The sequence below is a fragment of the Streptopelia decaocto genome, assembly GCF_964273445.1.
Source record: "Streptopelia decaocto genome assembly, chromosome: 2".
Classification (NCBI taxonomy): domain Eukaryota; kingdom Metazoa; phylum Chordata; class Aves; order Columbiformes; family Columbidae; genus Streptopelia; species Streptopelia decaocto.
Genome location: NC_138655.1, coordinates 86,176,238 through 86,200,013, shown reverse-complemented (window position 1 = coordinate 86,200,013; position 23,776 = coordinate 86,176,238).

The following is a 23,776-nucleotide window of genomic DNA, read 5'->3' as shown; positions in this document are numbered from 1 at the left end:
ACCACCAAACAACCCACAAAAAAATCCCACAAACCACAACCTTGTCATTTCAGTCCATTTCTTTTACATTTTTTGTTTAATGAACTAAAGTGTGAAAATGAGATATACAAATATTTCAGCTACAGATGTGATTTTCCTGATGTGTTTCATCATTTATTAGATTTTCTTTTGTCTGTGTGTATATGAAATGCTCAAGGCTCAGAGAATATGAAGTAATTAAGTATGTAGGTCTTCTGCAAACCCTACAGACACTCAACCATTACAATGGGAAAATACTTGAATAGAAGGGGGGAAAAAAAAAAAACTTTAGAAATTATTTAAATCAATCTTATTGTCTTGCACAATGAGTTGGACTCAATTTGTTACCAGTGTCACAACTTAATAAAAATTAGAAAGGAGAACACCCATTTTAGGTCCATTAGTCTGCAACTGGAAAACTGCAAGACATCCTTCTAGTATATTTTATAGCAATTCTTCTAGTAACTGCTACAGTATACACACACTGATCTGATTTAATCACATACCAGTTTATACGTACAGTGGGTGATAGCAATTTCATTTCTAAGTTACTTCTAGGTCTGCACTATGCTCTGGCTTCTGTGTGACTTATGACAATAAGAAATCCAGGGCTTTGTTGGTGACTATGGTCCAGTTGGGAAAGCTTCTTTCCAATTCCAGCAACCTGGTCACTCATCCTTTCTTTTCCTTGCTCGATACTGGTAAGTGCATGTGTAACGTAAGGCTAGAGGAGCCTCAAAATGACATCTCATGTGCTTGCTCGCCCCTGGGCAAGATCAAGTATAGCTATATAATTAGTGGTAAATATTAGCTTATCTGGTTTTAAAAACCTCAAATGTCACATGATGATTCTGTTTTCTTATAAACTAACCTGTCCTAGTATTCAGCAGTTTCTACCATCAGGAATCTGCTTCTTAATTTTGAACCACAAATATCCTTGACTGAAGTATAAGCCTATAGTTTTTTGTCCTATCCACTAAGAATATAAAAGGAATGTACTTCACTTTTTTTTCAGAAGCTTTTTAGTTATTTCAATATCATCATGATGCCTCTTCCTAATTTTGTTTTTCCTAAAAAAGTAAAATAATTTCAGTGTTTTCTGGTAAGTTATACATTCATGATTTTTAACTATTCTCAGGCCTTCCCTAATTTGCCTCAAGTTTGCCCAAATCTTTTTTGAAAGTCAATACCCAAGAGGATGTGAAACTCAACGTGAAGATCTGAGGCATTTCTAGTGGTACATAAAGAGAAAAGCAATCTCTCTAATGCATGAACAGCAAGTTCCTCTCCAACCCTTAGTAGTTTTAAACTGATATACCCTTGCTCATTTACCAACTGCGGAAAAAAGAATAAAATCACTTGAATAACCGTGGAGGGAAGTCTTAAGTCTTGTTATGCTGGGACCCCGGCTCATAAGATAAAAGGCTCAACCAGTGTTACAGACACAAATTGCAGATCAGAGGAAAGCACACACTAAGTATATCACAAAACATTACGGAACTGAAGTATTCAAACTTAGAGATGCAACAACATTTCCTACGAAGACATAACGTAATGCAGCAGAAAGCAACCAGAGCACTCTAAAACAATCAAATGGCCAAATACAGCTTCAAAATTTCAGCTTGACTGCAAAGAAGAAAGCTGCAAGTAAAGGTCTCTCAAGCTATAACTTTCTATTCTACTCACTTTGCTGATGAAAGAGATAAAGTTATTTTTATAGCACTTGGTGCCTTCTACTGGACCCAAATCAAACCAAGTAAATATCAGTCCCAAAGAGAAGGTAGGATTCATACCAATTTGCAAAAGTTAAAGTTTGTTCAAACAGCCCCACAAAATACAAAAAAAGAAAAAACCAACCTCTTAGTTGAGGAGACATCATAAAATGAATTTCAGGCTTTGCGAAGTAGTAAAAAAATTCATTTATAATCTGAGTGCTGTGAAAACCTCTGTGGTTCTTCCAGTGCATACCAATGATGACAGCTTATTTCCCACCTTATAATGATTAATACCATGTTCAGCTAATATAAAGCACAAAACTTCTGATGTATTTAGGTACCTCAGAAAGTTAAGAGATTAATTATCACAAATCTTTTCTGAGTCTTTCAGTTTCTTCAAGGAGGAAGTCAACATCTGGTTTCCTGGTAGCTGGGTTGGAGAAAACCATTCTGAAGAAATTGGCTTTGTCACCTTGTGGCTGGTAGCTAAACATTGTCATCCCTTCTTCTGTCGTCTGTGCTTTGATCTTGGGACCAATCTGCAGACAAGATGGGAATGAGTATGGTTAATAGCTTTTCTGAAAAATACATAGAAAAACAAAGTTTCTTTCTCCCTCTGCTCTGTACCTGGCTTTGCAATATAAGCTAGCATGCTGTTCAGCCCTGATCAAAATATTTCACAGGAGTGTGTCTAACTGAAGAAATAATTTGTCAGGAGAAGAACAATGCGTTATTTTGACTGCATAGTTTCATGTGTCATATGGCCTTTACTGAAACCAGAAAGAATTGTGTCTGAAGAAATAGGAGAAAAAAAAAAGATAAATTCAAAACAAGGAAAGACAGTAAATCCCTGGATTTGAAATAATTTGATAACAGATTAATGCAACTGTTTCATTCTGAGGATTATCTGATCATCAGTATTTGATATGACTCATGCTTTCAGTAGTCATACTTTAATGTCACATCTCTATGACTAGTCAGATTACTGTTTGTTTCCTTAGCAGACAGTTCTGAATCCCAAGACATTTTCATAATGCCTAAGCAAACAGACATAGGGCTGCTATCCTACCCCACTGCAGTAATGGATCACCTGCTCCAATACAATCCTTCCTCCCTCACTTCTCCGCCTGTTTTTGCAGCTCTCTGCTGATCCAACAAATGCAGACGTTACGTACTTCCTTCCACTCCTCTCCTGACGCCACCAAAACACCACACAAAGTGGTCATAAATTGCTTTTAGTCCCTCACTTGCAGCCCACTGCAGGGGAGAAAACTCATTCGGAATCATTATTAACACCCTGGGAATAATGGTAGTGGTAGAGACTCAGCAAGGCTGGGTCATTCAGTCTGCAACATAAGACAAAAGTCAGAAAGGACCACAGCTGTATTAACATATCATGACTCAATGTTGCTATAACATACATTGAGACTTGTGTTACTCTTGTGGTATTAATTCAAACCTCTCTACTATCACTAACACTTTAAAAAATATGCTATTATTTTCTTCGGACTATGGATGTGTGAGTTTTTATTTCATTTGTCTTTGGATTTGTGCAGTTCTACTTCTGACACTGTTGTTCTTTGCTCATCAGTTGAATGTTGATGTTTGAATCCTGGTTACACTAAAGCAAAAAAGAGTTACTGCTCAATGTTTTCGTAACCTCCAGATTGACCGAGTGATGTTATAAACATTACCTGATGAAGTAATGTATTCTGTTCTGGTCTACTGGGTGGAACGTATCAGAAGAACACACAGGTGAGTCCAGGCTTCAAAAATAAAATAAGCCTGTTTATCTGCTTATGAAACCCCACATGTCAACAAAAACCTCTCCTGCTCTTTGGTCTGAAGTAAGGGAACTTGACATATACTAAACAGTACCCACATAATTTTTATCACCATTAAGTTGCATTTTTCAGGAATACTGCCCTGTATCTAGAGAACTATTGTTCTAACCAGGGCTTATAACTACTGCAAGTCAATGCTACTTGTTATCCTCTTCATCATGCTTGCTTTCTACAGAAATCCATGTCTATTTTAACTTTTCCTTGGAATATGCTGAGTAATCCATTCCTTATAAAGCAGAACATTAAAGCAGATGTTTAATGTTAAACTGGTGAACTGTTCTGTCATTATGTGAAACTGAGAGCACAATGGTACACAGAAAGCAGTCTGAATCTCTGTTATGCATGCAATGCTCCCATTTTAAAAACAAATTACTCATAACAGCAACAAAAATGAGGCCGTATTTCTAAGTTTCATCTAGAATAAAAATACTAGAAAAAAATTACTAGGATCACATGGAAGCGTTTTGTTTCAGTAATCTCAACTTTTCTATTTTAAGCATATATTGCTATATAAGTAGTGAAACAAAAAAAAGTCAAAACACAAAAGGAATTTATTTTACTTTTTAAGCCTCCTTGACATCATCAAAATAAGTCTAACAAACATAATAGTCCTTGCACCTTCCTGCTCTCCCACTGAAAGCTTTTCAAATAAAGCACTACAAAAAATATTTGTTTATTGCTTGACAGAATCCTATGATAGGTTTTAGTCAACATCTTGCAGAATCAATGCTATATCTGGCCCCAGTCAATTATCTTGTCCCAGCTGAGCACTAAAAATAATTCTAATCTGATTTGCTACCCTTAGTTGAATTACCAGCAACGTTTGCTGAGTAAGAGGAAGAGGGGTTAAAAATGTTTTGTTTTTTTTCAAGAAATACATCTTACTACAAGTACTGTCAACAGTACACTATCATGCTTATCTGGAAAATGCCTGCTTCAGTTAAAGAAAGAAGAAATGACGAAAGCAAAGTACAATGTTACATTAGCAAAGAACACTGAGTATGTGAGAAGCAGAAGGGACTATGTAGAGAGCAGAGGTCAGACAGATATTCCATTCATCCATACTTACCTCATCATCAAATACAAGCTCAGATTTTTCTCTTGAATTCAGTTCTTTCAAAGATACTCAGCAGGTTCAAGGAATCTGTTGGTAAGAGTCTCAAAGCCTAATGTTCTCTGTTGATATTCATCAACACCTTTAGAAAAGTAGTCATAGCAGTGATATTCATTAAATATTACATAAACATGATAGAAAATTATAGGTTACACTGACCCGATAATTTTGTGCTGTGCAGAATATACCAATCTAGACTATGTCATCAATAGCTTTATGAAAGTAGGAAGCTCTTCTGAAATAGTGCCATTTCTTGAATAAGCATTGTTTTTTAATTAAAATAACACAATCTATAAAGACTCTAGCCAGTTTAGATTGCCACTGACCTGTGACCATTTTTTTGTTTTTTATAAATGATAGTATTATTTCCCACTTAGTGATGAATACAAGTTTCCTCCTTTAGCTAATACGGAAGTTTCATGGGTTTTAGAACTTAACCTTACTCTCTAAATTAATAATTTCTGTATTTTTATTACACATACAACTTGTTTTCATGAATTATAAACCATAAGAGTGGGAATTTTAATGTACCTTGATATTACTATAGATTACAATACAACACTAGAGCTTGTTCCTCTAACTCAAAGAAGTGGCTACTGTATTATAAATAAACTAAAATTCCGTATCTGTACCTAACTATTCAGAACAGGAAAACTGGCAACACCCTCTCAAGGAAGCAGTTATTAAAGATAAATTGTGTTTTAAGCTCTAAGGTCTAGAGGTTTTTGAAAAGCAAAGCTACACAAATAAAAGTGTATAATGATATTATATGGAAGGTTATGTTATGTTGTCCAGTCATTTAATTTTACCTTTGACTTAATATATTTCCTGTTGCTCCTGTGGTTAAGAACAGCATCACAGACCTTGGTAAACCTAACCATCAAGTAAGCAATCCTGTTAACTTATAACAGTATCTCACGGGTAAGTTGAGTGCATTTGCCATACAATGTTAATCTTAAAGATTATAAACCACTAGAGATATTTAATGCACCCGCCACAACACTATCCTGTGGCTTGTCTACATGAAAAAATTAGTGAGCATTTAGCTAGGCTATAAAATAATGCTGCATTCCCTGAGTGGGTTCCAAACATCTCCGTGAGAGGCTGGTTGCTGTCCATGTTGAGTATTTGAAGAACTACTTGCATAAAGAAATGTAAGTAACCAACATGCTACAAATTTAGTCCTTTCCCTACAGTATGCTGATTCTCCCGCAAACAACTCTCAGACACACTGAACTCCACATACTATACTATTTGTGTGTGAAACAACACACACAAATATATCTATCACACAACATAACCCAAGTATTGTCGTACATCAGAAAACTTCTGTTACTTTTAATCAGAAGCTATCCAAGGACACCACAAGCTCTTAAGTACTTTTGTTAATGCAGATCCTGTTCCTGCTGTGGTGGTAATGTAGCTGAAAAACATTTACTGAGCTTTCTTGGCTCTCCCTCCAAACATATATGCAGGTGTTTCAAAACTGTGAAAAAAAATTGAACAATAATAATAGACCCCATTTCAGTTCAACCTGAAATGAATTATTTGAGTGTCATAATAGTTTTAAGTTACTTTTTAAATATAGCTTAGCTGTGAGCCAACATGAGGTCAACATGTTTCATTTAAAAATATATCAAAGCAAAGCATTTCAAATTTTCCTTCATTTGGAGAAAACGGCCTGAAACAGCAGGCCAGAATTTTGCACAAGTTAACAGACAGTTCTCCTTCTCTTCAAAAATGGATTTTTCAGTTATTTCCTGGGGTTGTATGTGGACTGGATATATATCCTGCTCCGTCTTTTACAATTGGTATCAGTGACAACTTTATGTGAGTTACTGTAGCCAGATTTCAGATAACACTGTCAGATTCAACTCCACATTAAGAATAAAAATGAACAACCATCTGTCTTCTGATTTTCAGTATTTCAGCCTCAAAATCAGCTGGAATAGTTTTTCTAGTGTCAAATACTGAGATAAAAAACAACCAACAAACCAACCAACCAAAAAACCCACCAAAGAGAATCATGTCAGGTATCAGATTTTACACTCAAGACTATTCATAGTACTTTATGTTCCTTATTATTTACCATGCTACTAAGTTCATGTCATCTGCAAATTTTATGAGTCATAATTTCATGTCATCATCAAAACTGCTGAGAAAAATAAAAAAAAGCACTAGAGGAAGAATTGATTCCTAAATTTATCTTCCTCAGGCCCTTTTCATCCAAGAACTACATAAACTTCTGTAAAAAGTGACTATACGCCATTTGTGCACAGGGATCCCTACAATCGTTTTGTAGGCACGTGCTGGCTCACTTGGTGCCTTTGATGACGTGCAGCCCCAGCCCCACACATGGGCCAGACCAAGGTCTGCAGGTGCTGTCCTTGCCTCCTCCCTCAGTCGAATTGGGACAGCAGAAATAACCTAAAGCACCAGCTGGCTGGTTGATCAACATGGCCTCATAGGACTGTAGCCAACCTTTTCCTTGATATTTACCGTATGGACAACTACATTTACTAAGGAATCACTTTCTAAAGCCATTTATGGTCCAGGGTGTTTCTTACTCAAACTAGGAGAAGTCAGTGGTCATGCCCAAGCCTCTTCCAGGGCAAAACCTTCCAAAGCCTGTATTTTCTGCTTTTTTTCAGTGTCCTTACTTGAAACTTCAATGTGATTACATTAATTTCATTTATAACGTATGACTCTTAATCTGGGCACTTGTGAGAAAAGAAAAGTAGTTACCTAGCTGATAGTGAGAGTGCTCATCCTTCCTGCTCTCTCATGGTGCAGGCATCCCCTGGATCAAACTGGGAATCATGAAAGCTTCCACAGTCCAGCTGCTGTTGGATCCACTTCAAAAGCTTTTTGTGTAAGCTTATGTTTTATACCTTCCAGTTTGGAGGTTTGTCTATATCATTTCTGTAAGTTAGCATACATCAGGCCTTAGAATGAGCTGGGCTAGTCAAAATCTAAGCAGGAGTTGAGTTAACAGTCACAAGTGCACAGCCACAGCACCAAGTGGCACATCCATCCAATCTACACTGCCACCACAGAGTGTCCTGGGAGAGTCCCTGAGGCAGAGAAGGAGAAGAGAGCATAGCTTGGCTATCAGGCACCCTGGTCCTACCAGGCAGACTCTCACACTTGGGCAAGAAATGTTCAGTTTTTCTCATGCTGTTGAGACCCTAGTGCCAGTTTTTACACACCCAGAGGGTGTTAATTTCTTTCTTTCACAAATTGATGCACTTCCTAAACCTCTGGTGAAGGTCAGGCCCAAGCAGCTCTATGCCAAGCCCATTCAACTTGACAGACAATCCACCTGACTTCCTTGGTTTGAGATCAAAAGCTAGAAAGATTTTCAGTGCATATCACAGCTCTTTTGAGGTCACTTGCAGCAGCAACACAAGACACTGTGTGTGTGAATTTTCAGTACTTCCTTTGTGCCACACAGCTATGAGTAGGAGTAGCCTGGTCTCCTGCTCACCCATCTTTGCCCCTGAAGCGGGTGAACTGTGCTCTCTGTGCTTCTTCATGATAAAGGACTGAATGCTACTCCAACTAAGTGTTCAGAATTCAAGGATAATCTGGACAATGCTCTTAGACATATGGTTTAGCATTAGGTAGGCCTGCGAGGAGCAGGATGTTGGACTCAATTAACCTCATGCGTCGCTTCTAGCCTGAGATATTCTATGGTTCTATGATCAGAACAAAAGGTATTTCTTTTAATTAAGATACCACAAGGTTCAGGACCATCTGACAGATTTGGCCATTGTTTATTATCACCAGGGGAAAAAAAATCCTGAAAAGAAAACCCCTACACTTAATTCTGATATTCGTATTCCATATCAAGTTCTTTCAGCTGAGAATGATTTTACTTTTCAAATACCTTAGTTCTTTGTACTGTAAAAAAAAAAAAAAAAAAAAAAAAATCAATATTAGCAGTACCTTTATATTAAAATGAAATGTTTAATTCAAACAAAAGACTGTTTGATATTCTTATTTGCAAAGAATATAGACATACTTGGTTTTGGCTGATGAATAACGATTTTTCTCCTACTCTTCAAAACTGTCTAAATTACAATGACTAAGTAAAAAAAGAAAGAAGAAAAACATTTAAAATTGCTGCGTGCCCTTGAGACTATTTTGTTGATACAGGTCAGCAAGGTATTCTTGCTCCTTCCCTTCCCTCCACTAGCAAGTAGGAAAAGAGGCTCAATGCAGGGGGTCTACCTTCAAGTAACAGCAATTTCTACAGTACGTGCTTATGCAGATCATGCTCTCCCATATAGGTCATTGTATGATTTAAGGGTCATCTAAGGTTCAGACACTTGTAGGGTGTGGATGCTTACATTTAACATCACAATCTAAGTGACTCAGAAGCACATAGCACCACAGGCTCAAATATAATACCAAAGGTTCTTAAATCATGAATAATATTTTTACACACACACACACACACACACACTACAAAGTATTTGGGATTTTCTGAAATGACAGTCTGTGTGCTCTGGCACTGGCATTACAGCACTCCTCACTGATAATATGCCATGGAGAGGCAGTGTACGGAGCCCTACTGTGGTGAGGCACTTAGATGTTCAGAAACAAACAGCACAACACATGGAAGTCCAGTCATGCCTTTAGTTTTAACCTCAGGGAAAGACTTGTAGCAAGACAGCAAAACACTGTAAAGGTTTGATGTGGTCTGACCTAATGGTATGGAAATGGCAGAAAGAATATGGGTAGTTTGTTCCTTTGCAGAATCTGGACATTATGTTCTATGGCGGGCTGACACTGGCTGGACACCAGGTGCCTACCAAACTGCTCTATCACTCCCCTCAGCTGGACAGAGGAGAGAAAATATAAAGGAGGCTAGTGGGTTGAAATAAAGACAGGAACATCACTCAGCAATTACTGCCATGGGTAAAACAGACTCAGGGAAATTAGTTTAATTTATTACCTTTATGCCTTTCAATTATTTTAAGACATGTGGCTACAACCAACCTGTTATAATAAATTTATTTAATACAGACTTATTAGACATGACACTCAAGCACTGGTATTAGCTAGCTAAACCGAAGTCTGTAACAAAACAGTCTTATAAATTTAGCATAGAATGTCAAAGAAAACCATTATAATCTAACCATCCCAGAATAATGTATCACACCATCACCTGAATTGAAAATCAGACCAGGATAATATCAACCATTAACAAGTAGCAATAGAAATTTTCTTTGGAGGACAAAAATAAGAAGCTGAATTTTAAAGCAAGCAAGAAAAAAGCTCTGAAACATCAGGCAGAATTCTGGGTAGCTTTTTGGCTTCCTGTGTGCAATTTTTACCCACACGGCAAGCTTGTCTGGATTGCAGAAATTTAGTCTAATGAACAAGAAGCTGTGTTTGCATGTCAGATTGTCAGAATGATGCTCAAGTAAATTATTAACAATGGCTTTGCTATCACCAAGGAAGCCAACTACATGCTTAATTTAATTGCAAACATCAGGAACGCAAAACTTTGGCTCCTGAGTTTTTCAGTTCGCTGCAAAAAAACGTTCCTTATTCAAATACCAGTAATTCAACTCAGGAGGAGGACTACTTACATGTTCAAAACATATGATGGCATAAAATTAGTAGACTGGGTCTACAGTCTTATCTGATATTAATTAAGAAATGCAGTATAGATAAGAAGCCTCATAAACCCTTTTCAAAGGCTATCAGACAAGGTAAAATTGCTAGTTAAAAATAACTACATCCACAGTCTTAAAGAAGATAAAAATATTACCACATATACACACTCTGCATACTTCTGTCTACCTTCCCTTTCCGAAGGGAATCAAGAATATTATAATTATCCAGATTTCTCTACTTTGATTTGTTCCTTTTTTTTGTACACATGCCAAAGAGTTGAAATGACATTCTGATTTGTAAAAAGAGGTAGGAGCTTCATTTATCAAAATCTGAAAACCACTGGCGACTTCCATGAGTATAAAAGCTTATTCCAGCATCTCAAAAAAATAATTATAACAAACAACACCAATGAAATTTCCCTTACAGGCAGGTAAGTATACATTGTCTTCACTCAAGTATATTACAAATCACTCTTGTGTTACATGCCCAAGAACTTAAGATGAAATCCTAGGAGGGATATAATATCCTGTTAGTACCTCAGCTAAGCCTGCAACCACCATTTATTTCCTCTGTTTCCCTTAGCAAACATGGAAATATTTCTCATTAACCCTGTGATTTTTTTCTTTAAAGAAACAGTCTGGTCTTCTACTCCTTTGTATTTGTCCCGTCTCTTAGCACTATTTGATTTCTGCAAGTATAACATATTTGCTAATGCTCTCAAGGACACTCCTGCTTCATTCTTACCCATTCCCCCTTCCGAAAAACTGCATTTTCAGTCTTGAAACCTAACAAAATAGCTTTGACGAAAGCTTCCATTTTATTGATTATTGGTTAATGAGGGTTAAAAAAAAAAAGAAAATGAGTGTAGGAAAAATATCTACCAAGTCTTACATTGAAAATATTACCCTGATAAACCAGAAACTAATAATACAAAAGAAAATTTTCTTTTGGGGACACAGGGTGAGTTGGAATTGTATGTATATCTAGATACACATACATTTGTGTGTGTGGCTTTTTCAGAAAATCCATTAAACAAAGTTTTTTAGGGTATACATAAATATAGCAGAACCAGTCACATACACAGTGTAGTTTAGATTCTTTGGGCAAAGCTATGGCAGGAGGGCAATTCACCCTTTGCTGAACCTGCTATGTTCCCTCCTATGTGGGTCTATGATGATTTCCAGTCAATAAAATCTTGCAAGGAGATATCCAGTCCTGGTCAAGTGTCCTAAAATATTAATTCCTTGTGTTTTAGTGCTGCACCTACAGTTTCACATGGCAGAGCACAGAGATACTAGAAGTTTTGACCTGCATCAGCAACAGATTTTAATTCAACATATTTGCAAAGCAACAAAGTGATTATTCTGGTTAGCATACCCAAGTTGAACATGCAACATTAGTTGCTATTAAGCAAAATGTAATAGATGAGTATTTTAATGTAATTGTCTATATAAGGGCTATGCCAACAAGCAGTAATGCCCTATGCAGACATCCTGTGGAAAGTGAATGGAGAACGATTTTGGATGCTGCTGCTCCCAAGTAAGGGTCTTGGGTAGAGCTGGCTGCCCCGTGTTGGCACAGCCGAGGTCTGTCCTGTCTTATTTTGTCCTTTGCCCTTTGCTGAGTGGGGGAGAAGTAAGAATACAGTAAGGAAATTAATACTTAAACAGATGTTTTCCACCACTGTTGACAAACAAACGTATAACCACACCAAGGTTTGTCTGCACTAAAAGGTCATGATTTAGGAGTAATTGCTATGATTTCACTTGCTACAAAAGACTGGTATTTATGGTATGCACTTTAGTATTTGCTGTACCAGTGAGACATTCCCCAGCTAGACCAATAATGTCAAGGCCACTAGAAAATTTAAGTAGTGAGGATGTCCTGAAATGACAGGCAAGTAAACCAGATTCAATGTAACAGATAGTTTTCCCCAGCACAGCTTCTACTATCTTTTGTGAAGTGAATAGTTAAAAAGACATGGAAATCAATATGGGACACAAGAAAGAACATGTTTCATGGTAAGGTTGGGAAAGAAACATCCCTGAGAAAAGGATCTAATGGAGCCTGTAAAGCATTAGGCAGTATTAAAAAAAAAAATTACTAGCTATGCCAGGATGACAAATAAGCATTTACTCAAGTTATTAATTTTGGCAGGTGTTTAGAAGCATCCTATCGTCATTAGAGCTAGAACTCCATATGTCCTTGAATATCTGAACAAAACCAAATGTTTTTACATCTTTCTGCTACTTCCTGGATTGCACTGAGTTAAGAACTGTGCTCCACTTAACACCTCTAAAAATACATCAAACGAAAGTCAGCTGATGATACAGAGGGGAAAAGGGACATGGGAAGTCAGCCAAGCATATCATAAGCAATGTCTTAATGAGGAGGGGAAAAATGGAACAAAGCAAAAACCAATCCAGTCCTGTAAAAGTATTATAATTTCAAATATCATTATCATTAATGAGGGAGTAAGAGGGGCATTTTTCTTCTGCATTTATAGAAATATATAAAATTTTAGTATCTGAGTAGGGAAGTAATACTTAGAGTATCCAATATAGGAGCCTATATATATATATATTTTTTTTTTGTTTGTTTGTTTGTTTGTTTTGTTTTTTTAACTGACCCCTAAATGAGACAGCATAAATAACTCTTTATGTCTATTAACTGGTCCCAGAGTAGTACATGTCTTCTTATCCAATGTCTTCTACAACAGCAAAACCTTTTCAGAGCATTATGAAGATTACTGGAAGTAGAGAGTAGCCACAAATATATGTACCACATATTTGACAAATCCCAGATTTTTATACAAATCCAGTCCAATCCGTGAATAAAATAATACTTCATGCACCCATGAAATCATGTGACAACCTGAGGCATGTACGTTTTTTGCTACTTTACCTGTTTCAACTCCATATGTTAAGGTTTCCCTACAATCAGCAACTATTTGTTCCAAGGGCTCTGGTTGGTCAGACAGCTCCAGGCTGAACCCGTTCAAGCCTTCCAGAAGCTGATGGAGGTGGTGAAAGTTCAGGACTCTATTTTCTCCACCATAGGTGCTCTTAAGATAACTCAGGAGAATCTATACTATCTGAAGCAAGAATTGTTCTGTGAAGCCTCCACCATTCTTAGCAGGTGACAAGCTTTGGCAGAAACAAGGGGAACATGTGCACCAGTGTTGAGATTTAACAGCTCAGTCAGGCTGGTCAGAGATTGTTTTAGTGACTGCAGAGTTTCTCCCTGCATGTCCATTTCACAGGCAATCAAACAGGAATGGACATAACAAAACAGTGAGGAAAGGGAAATACGTGGTTAAGAGCATCAGGCCTTAGCATATGAATGTTTTTGCAACATTCATAATCATGTGGTATTTTTTCTTTCTGGCATAAGAAGTGCCACAGAGTGCAAGCTTGGCTTGTGAGATGGCTTGCTTAGTGGTCATCTGCCAGTGAGTGAAGTGAAGAGGAGCAAGACGCAAAACATTAGCTCACTTTGCAGCCATTCCCAGGACACAGCAGCACACTGCTCCTTCTCAGCTCCTCTTTCCAGCAACAATGACAGAACACATCTCCCAGCAAGAAAGACAGGCTTGATCCATAAATACATAACACTGCTCCAGAGTGGTGCCTCCCACAGTGACCACTGTATTTTCAAGATAAGTGGAGAACACAGAAGGTGAACATCCTTCTTTTCTCAGTGTGGTCCTTTCTTACTCAGTATGGTCTTGAGAATGTCTGAGAAAGACAGAGTCACCACTTTCAGCAGCAGGACAGACTCTGATCAGCTTTAGCCAAAACACAAAAATCATGCTTTCACTGTACCAGGGAGAAACATAGATGTGGTTTTCAAGATTAAAGATATTAATGCATTTCACTTCAATTTCCTATTTGTTCCAACAGGTATCTTTGTTTCTATACTCTGTCTTTACTTAAGTAAAATAATATCTTTCAATACTCAGTCTGGACTAACGAGGAACGATAAAAGGCTACCACCACACCTTAAACAGGATTAAACTATTTTCCTGTTGTGAATCAGAAAAGACTGGATAGAGTTCCTTTTGGTCTAAATTACTCAAGGAAAAATATCCAACAAAGCCACTCGATAGACAGATCACTGCATGTGTCAGCTTTAAACAAATTTTCTCTCCATAGCTTACCCTGGTGGCAAAGCACAGAAGGTTTGGTTTGTTTCTTCCTGTTGTAAAGCAAGCAGAGAGAGACCTTGGACCACAAGCAGATTTCCTAGCGTGCAAGCACAGCAATTCATGTCACACTGTTGTTTAGATGTAGTAAGTCTTTGCCTTGGTAAAAACACTAATATTTTTATGTTGAAGGATTTACCTTTACCCTGTGCTATAAAAAAAGTCTGGAGCGGAGAAAAGAAAGAAAAGAAAATTTACACAGCTCAACCTCAATTCACCTTACTCGGGTGACTGAGTTGCCTTCTAAGAGGTCCGCTACTTATAGACTCTTTATTCAAATAATCCAAGACACTTAAAATTAGGCAGCATGCATACACTTGAAAGGAAGGTAGAGTCATGCTCCATATATTATCTATGAGCATACTGATTTTATGAATGTCACCTTCTCTGTTCCAAATTACTTCAGTGTAACAACAGTGACCTTGTGGGGATTATTACTGAACTTGCCAGGGACCCACCAATGTGGCCACTGGGGAGTTTTTCCCTTAAATGATTAAACAATTCTGTCAGGGCATATGTCTTATATTAATGTCCATCAAATGACATCAAGGTGTTTCATAAAGTTGGGGCTCTTCTTCAGAGAAATTCACAATTTAAAAAAAAAAAAAAAAGTTTAATGGTTTTAAGTACTGAAGTCAATATCCTGAATGCAAAGAAAATGCAGAATTTTAGGCAGAGATTGGGTGCATAACTGAAATTGTACACTATGTGCATTGAAGTTTTAAATTCAAATACAAGTCAGTGAACACAAGGACATCATTTGTCTTTTCAGAGTTTTGCTTCAAACAGCAACCTAGAAGATGTATAGGTGACTTTCAGAAATGCATTTTTGCTTAAGAAATTTGCCTTATTTTTTTTTGGGGGGGGGGTCGGGTGGGCATTGTGGGGAGGGAGAAGAAGTACATTTCTTATCAGTTGGCTGTTTGGCTGGTTTGGCTTAGGGTTTTTTAGGACAAGAGTAAGGAGCATATTAAAAACATCCATCACCTGAACTTGATCACCTACCTGCTTTTTCTATTTTCATCTCTATATCATTTCACTGCATTAGAAAAGGAAGAAAACTAAGACCAAAACAGTTGCTTGAATTATTTCTGTTAACTTCAAGGGATGGAACAGAGACACATTTTTACTCTAGTAATACATATGATGCAAAAATAATCCATGTTACCTGCTCACAGTTTAGCTAATATTGAAAAGTAATAACAAGCCTCATTATTTTTCCTGCTTGACTCTGAGTGGTAAAAACAATGGTGATCATTTTTTAGGGAGTCTTTCTTACTAAGTGGATTTCACAAAAAGTGTTATTTAATGACATCTTTAAATTTATCAGCAGCTGCCTTGAGGTCCATGTCTACGCTTCTCTGGATAAGAGTGCAGGGCAGGGAATGGCAGAAGCTGTGCACACACAGTTTTGAAGAAAGTGCAAAGTTTATCTGGGTCTGTACAGACAGCCAACACACAGGTTTTATATTCTTCTGATCTAATGGGAACAACTCTGAGTCATGGGTAGTAGTTAACTGAATGGCCAAAATCTGCTTCTGTTTTGCTGTTACTGTGGCCAGAGCCAGACAGTTTTTATGGAGTTCTTACCTGTAAAAAAGCTTCTGTAGCATCCTTCTTTCCCTGACTGCCTCTATCTCATTATGCTTAGGCACAAGAAAGGTAGTGCTTCTCATGCATGATGTTAAACAAATATTTGAAAGTGTCATGCCATCCAAGGCTGAAACTCAGAAGTGTTGAGTGCTTTCTGCTCTTCATGGGTTCAGCAGGAGATGAAAATGTTCAGGAATTTTTGGGATCCAGTAATGCAAAGACTATTCCCATGATTATGAATGTCTCTGTTCAATTTGCTCTTTTACCAGCACAGCTCCCCTGACCTCAAGCATGGCCACTTGAACTGAGATTCTCCACATAGCATTACATCATTTTTACTTGTTAGAATTTCCAAAAGCAATCCTTAGTCCTAATTAGGTGCCAGCTCCTTCTCTAATGAGTAAGAGAAGCAGTGTATTTCAGATGGCATATGGAAAAAACAAAATAAGATGTGGGGAAACAAATAAAATAGTGGAAAGTGGAGACAGATCCCTTCATATGCAGGCCTGCCCTGGTAAGAGGCTGGCCTTTTGTGATAGTATAGCAACAAAAATACTAACGACTAAATGAAGAGGTTGTATAAGCATCAAAGATGAAACCTTCTGGCAGCCTTAACATTCTTTCAGTCTTTAGGGCCCTGATGAATCATCTAACTTTTGTGAAGTTCCTATTGGTTTGTTTTATATATAAATAAAAATATCCTTCTCAGTGTGCTAGATTTTTAATATATCCATTATGTCAGTAGATCCATTATAAGGTAGGTATTAAGAGAAAAATATTTACCACTAAACCATAGAAAGTCTGTTACAAGGCACAGCAATGCTCTTTCGGTGAGCCATATTTATCACTGAAAAATGGAAAATGTCTGCTGTCATTTACATTTCACTGGTTTCTAGATTTTATAGATGTTTTATTTACTTTCCCATCAATTTTTCAAATATTATTAACTTAAATTTTAACTCACTCCAAAGAGGAGAGAAAAGATTGCAGACTTCTACCTTAACTGTTTAACTTGTAACATATGTACAGACAAAATCAAGACTTTGAGGTCCTAACTGTTTCTTCTGTAACATTTTTCTATCTTGTAGAAATATATGTATGCCAGTATCATAATGCTTATTTGGTATGCTTGCATTTTTCAAAGAAAGATAACAAATTGACTCTCATATGGAGTTTTGATTTTCTTTCTTTATTCTCCATTATAATCAATGATTACAGATTACTAGAAAAGTGTGTATGTGGGGGGGTCCACTAAAAGTTTCAGAGAAAGTATCTATGTTACTTTAAATCAAACTTTTCCCTAATACCCAAAACATTTTTTTCCTCTCTGAAGTATCTCGCAGCTTGCTTAAGCTCCCACTCCCCTCCACGTACAGGCTATTTGTCTAAACTCTATCTCTCAGAAGATCTGTCTCTCCTGCCTCGTCTTTCCGTGTCTGCAGTATGAGAAGAGTATTTATGAGGACTACCTGTCCTACAGAGGACTTCAGGGAGATGAGAAAGGCAAGTCACAGTTTCAGGCACAATAATTTGAAGGCAAGAGATTTGTTTTTTTCAGCAGAAAGATTTCAAGTTCAGATTCAAAAAAATCTAGGTTTTCTGTGAAAATCAGCTTTCTACAGGAAAAGCCATGCAACTTCACTGGATGAAACAGACTATATGAGCTAAAGCCTAGGGATCCCGTGGGCCAGCCAGCATTGTAGCAATACTTAAGTTCCTTCAAATAATTCCTGAATTGCCACATGGCTTTTTTCACCACAGTCTTAGCTACCTCCCTACCAGCAATTACATAGCTCCATGAAGTTTTCCTTATCAAATTGTGGGTTTGTAAAGGTAGTGTTGGGACCTAGATGTAGCTTGAGTGACAGGGGCACCAGGAGAATATGCTTTAGAACAACATTTGCTGAGGTAGGTCTTGCTGATATGTCTTCACTCTAGGTTTGGGATAATTTTCCAAATATGAGCTGATGAACTGAAATTTCATATTTTGCATTAGCTGGTTGGCAAGTTGGCAGCAGCCTTTTTCTGGTGGTTTTATTGCAGTAAGAAAAGGGTCCTCCATTGTTATACAAAAATACATAAGGTGAACAAGTTCAGGTATGTATTCAAAATTTATTTCTTCTTCATGTTATCTGTTGGCATCAATTAACATTTACATAAAAATGTGTGTACAGATGCATGTTTTGCATGACTTTTAAGAAGGTTCAAAAATGACTATAGAAAAAGAAACCTACATTCTCTCTGTTGCATGTACAGTGAAAGAAGTATGCTGTCTGTCAGAAATTGCTCATGCATTTTCAAGCCCGTGGATTCCACACATACAGGTTTTATAAATTTTTCTTTTTAAAATTTCATCTCTCAGCTGGCTCTTCCTAATTTCCATTAATTTTGGCAGGAAGTAGGTATGCAAATCTAAAGATGAAAGGTTTGCCTTTAATGACTATCTAAAACTAAAACCATTAAAATTTAATGAACTTTAACAATGGCCTTTTCTTTCATTAACTTTGATCTCAATTATTTCTTCTAAAATAAATTTGACATTACAATAAATCCATGTCTTTCAGAACTTCATATTTATTTTTTATTATTGTTACCTTGAAAAAGGCATATGAAAAGCCAACTACTCTTCAGCAAAATACATTGCATTAGCATTATGAATATAAGTTTTAAACATGATTAACACGAGTTTCAAGCAACTGTGGCAAAGGACCTAGAAGTTTAAGTGTCAGATTTTTGATGTCAAGCTTATAAAATGTTTGACTTCTAGTTTAGCAGTTATAAGTTTGTAGGCTAAAGGATGGATTATCAGCAGTTGAAATTACATGTCACGTCATGACGGATGCAATATAATTTTGGATCTTACTATTGCTTTTGGAATTTGACAAAACTTCAAGAGACAAGACTAGAAACTCCTAAAATATTTTCTCCATTTTCCTCTGTAAAGTTAAGTTTCACTAATTTTGCATTCCTCCTCTCAGCCAGTAAGTATACTTACTTAGAGGTGTGACAGCACAGTCAGGAGTCCACCTGGTCCTACACTGGTATGCTAAGTACTACACAGCCCTTTCTTTACACATCCGAGCAAAACACCAGGCAAACAGATGCCTTGAATTCCCCTGAGCACGGGAATACTGACAAGTTAGCATGGTTGGTCTCTCTAACACAGGTAAACAAGGAAAACAAGCATAAAAGGAAGCATATGCTGTTCTCAAGCACCGTGAGTTGAAGTGGGATGAAGCTTCTCTTCCATTCACCTCCAACATAAGGCTCTTTCTTCACAGCTTAGGAGATTCTGCTATTTTTACAACTGGAATAATACATCAGTAGCATACCTGCCTGTGTGTGAGATAAATGCAAAATAACATCAAGCAGCTTTCTTTCCTCTGAATTCATTTGAGAAGAAGCAGCTTGGAGAGTTAAGAGGAAAGCACTTAGCTCAAAACACTCATTAGATTAGACATTCTTGAGGCACAAACTAGCATCCAATTTAACATGTTGGAGGGAGACTGGGAGAAGGACAGAAAAAAAAATAATAATAAAGTGGCTGCTCGCTTTCAGTTTCCTCAGAAAAAGAGAAGACACTGACCACAATAAAACCTGCCACAACAATTTTGGAAGCTGTAAAATCTACCTTTTCCTTTTAAACAACTCCTTTGAGTACTCCACGGTCTCCATAAAGGTAAATGAAAGACAAAGCTTTTACAGCTCCTGAAATGTTTGTCTCCCTTCCCTCTTTACAAAGATGAAGGACAGAAAGAGGGCAATTACTGACTCCCTAGAAACATATAGCCCACCAAAAGCTTGAAAATTAGTCAATATGTCCTTTTTCTGGCATTAACTTTCATCTTTAATTTGCTAAAACAAATGGACTGAAGATGGCTTTTGAAGAAATTCACTCTTCACCTTTGTCAAACACTGTTATTTTACAAAAGTTAGTTTTCACCCTTGATCTTCCTTTTTAGATTAGCTACCTGCAGTGCCCTGTAAGGACCTAAAATTTACTTACTTGACCACAGGAGGATCATCCTTGCTTAGATACCTTTTCTGGTTCTGCAAAACTTATTTTAAATGCATCTACATTGACTTTTAACTTGGCACCAAGGAGTGGACTCCCTCATGCCTGCAGTGGCTTCTGCCTTGCCAGATCTTCAATTCTCCCTCAGACATAGTTAAATAGTACCCATACTGCAAACTGTCTGCTTTACCTTTTGACCCAATGCCCATCCACAAGCTTCTCCAGCCAGGAAGTGGGGCCTCACCTACCCTGCAACACCCATAGCATCTCTCTGCTCCTGTCATTATACCACTGCCCATGCACTCCCTGCAGAAGGCCATACCAGATACTTGGTCTAAATTACTGCCCAAATCCTGCTCACTCCCCTCTCTCTTCCTATTGCTGACAGAGAGTTTATAACACCACAAACAGGTTCCTTTTTGGAATAGACACAAGACCTGGGCAAGGCTCCTTCCTCACCTCCAGCAGCAATATGTGTTGCTTTAAAATGACCATGTAATTGTGGCCTAAGATGAACATCTCATACATACACATACACAGAAATGTCTAGAGAACACATGGTTATAAGCAACACAATCTACAGCAAGTTTCCCTGTTCGGCGATGCCCCTACAATTTAGGATAGCCTGTTTCACAGGCTATTAGGGACAATGGGAAACTCTGCCCTGGTTTGAATAAAGGCATAAAACCTCCTCCTGAGCGTTCTGTCCTCATTGTGGTCTAAGGCTCACATGCACATAGCTCCTCCATTCCCAGGGCACTGTTGAGACAGCTTAACAGCCAGCCTTGAAAAACTCTTCCGCTTACTTGGTTAGCTGGCTTCATGTGTTAAACTGTCTCATTTGAAAGGTGTCATGACACTTGCAAATGCACACATTGCATTTGCCATTTTGTGAAAGCAATACCCATACAAATAAATAGATACAATCAGACATAATATACCATGCTGTTTTCTTTGTCCTACCTGAGAGGCCCTTAGAAACCTTACTGGTTTTTATGTATCTAATCTGAGTCTAGGACTGCTGCTAGATAAGAATAATTAAATATTCAAAGTCTATTTGCAGAAAACTGACTTGAAATTTGCCATCTGCAATGCAGAAAAGGTGAAGTCTTTAGAAAGTCATCTGAGTGACACACATACACAGGTTCAATTACAATTCACGCCTATAGATGAAGTTTATATGAGATATCTTGCTGTATTACCTTTTACGCTAGTATCCATTAACAGCAGATTGCAAAAAAAAACAGATGATAGGAATGTTCCTTTCATTACTTAAATGTGGCCCTTAAGCCTTGATGAGATAATCAAACATCTTCACACAATTACGTCCTTGGTAAAAAACACGAGTAATTTTTTTTTAACTGATACTAGAAATGCTGTTTCAATAAATAAATTAAAAAAACCCAACTATTTGCCTCACACAGAAATTAAATAACATTTGTTATAATAACTGGGAAGTGTTCCAGAAAAAATAAGAATTTTGAACCTAATTTTTTATAAAGTGCTTTATTCTTTTGTTCATTTTTAATTTTTCATAGAAAATAGGAAAAACATAATAATTTTCCTCAGCTTAATATTTTTTCTATGAAACTGAACTAATTTCCTATTTAAAAGATAATAATTGGAATTTGAAATGTTGTGCATTGAGTGAGAATATTTTTTCCCTGTTCCAGAAGTGATATTAGAACAAATATAGCAGAAGAGGTATAACAGAAGTCAGAATAAAAGAGTAAAATATCACCTTTTTTCATAAAACCTTACTTAGAAAAAATAATTAATTTTTTAACATATTTTGACCAATTTCAGTCATTTTATGTTTAAAACATACTTTGTTAAAATCACTCTCAATTTCTAAAGACAAAGTCATTTAAAATAAAATTTATCTTTCAGTATTTATTTTTTAAAAGCTGATGCTAATTCTTGTTCCCCCACATAACAAATTGACTGTAGTAATTTCTGATGTGTTTTATCTTTGGTCAACAGCTCTAGCGTTTTTATTGATTCTTCTTACTGAACTGTGCACATAGACAACATAAATGAATGTACCTCGGCAAGGCTGTTTAAAGAAAATGTATTCAAGCTATATTACAACATGCTCATGTTTAAAAAGTGGTCTATACAATGTTTCAAGCTGGTACTACTCTTGTAAGTAACATTGTACTCCAAAAAAGCACTCTGAATTTCATTTTGCAACTGTAACTTGTGGGTTGCTCAGAAAGTATTCGTTTTTAAGGGGTTATTGCCTCTGAATTTTGACTGAGCCAAGAACGAGTGTCTTTATTGAGCGACAAAATTAAATCAACAGTTATTTATCGTAGCCCAAAGTAAATATGACTTCTTTACTTTTCTTATTTGTTCTGTTTAATAATTCAAAACAAACTGGAGTATTCAGCTAAGTGGTCCAAATAGGGATCAGCACAGAACTGCAATGCACCCAAAAGAGACTGCGAGCTGATTTACTATGGTCTCTACTTTATTCCCCCCTGTTTTCCTTGCTGAGCTGTACCTCTAGGGAAGCCTGAAGGAAAAACCACCTCAGGCAATCCCTCCGAGAGCCTTATGTAAGAATTAATACAATAGGTTAAAAAATGCAATGGAGAAAGAAAATTGGAAATCAAGACCATAATGAGTTGCCATTTTGTAGCTCTGCTTTGATCTCCATCAAAGCCTGTGAGAGGCATTTAAAACCATTGTTAGAATCAATTAGGACTTAAAAAAATCTTTTCAAGACTGAAGTTTTTTTTTTTCCCCTCCATTTTTGGAGGACGCCAATGGTTGGAAAAAGCGTTCTTGGAACTGAAACTTGCGGGGAAGGTTTCTCAGAGCTAGACATGCATTTCTCCTATAGACAAGAGAGAGAAGCACAGCAAACAACAGGTGAAGGCATTCCTTGTGACTGTAACTATGCTGGGGAACCTGTTAGAAATACAGGTGTTTGGCAGGCACATTTGTGTCCAGTGCTGCTGGATAGGTTTTTTTCCCCCCAAGAGCAGGAGTGCCTTTTGGGGGACACAGATGCTGTAAACAGCACAAAACACCAAATGACTGAGCATGAAATGAGATCACAGAATCACAGAATGTTAGGGATTGGAAGGGACCTTGAAAGATCATCTAGTCCAATCTCCCTGCCAGAGCAGGAACACCTAGATGAGGTTACACTGGAATGTGTCCAGGTGGGTTTTGAATGTCTCCAGAGAAGGAGACTCCACAACCCCCCTGGGCAGCCTCTTCCAGTGCTCTGTCACCCTCACTGAGAAGAAATGTTTCTCAAATTTAAGTGGAACCTCTTGTGTTCCAGCTTGATCCCATTACCCCTTGTCCTATCATTGTTTGCCACTGAGAAGAGACTGGCTCCATCCTCGTGGCACTCACCCTTTATATATTTATAAACATTAATAAGGTCTCCGCTCAGTCTCCTCCAAACTAAAGAGACCCAACTCCCTCAGCCTTTCTTCATAAGGGAGGTGCTCCACTCCCTTAATCATCTTTGTTGCCCTACACTGGAGCCTCTCCAGCAGTTCCCTGTCCTTCTTGAACTGAGGGGCCCAGAACTGGACACAATATTCCAGATGGGGTCTCACCAGGGTGGAGTAGAGGGGAAGGAGGACCTCTCTCGACCTACTAACCACCCCCCTTGTAATACAC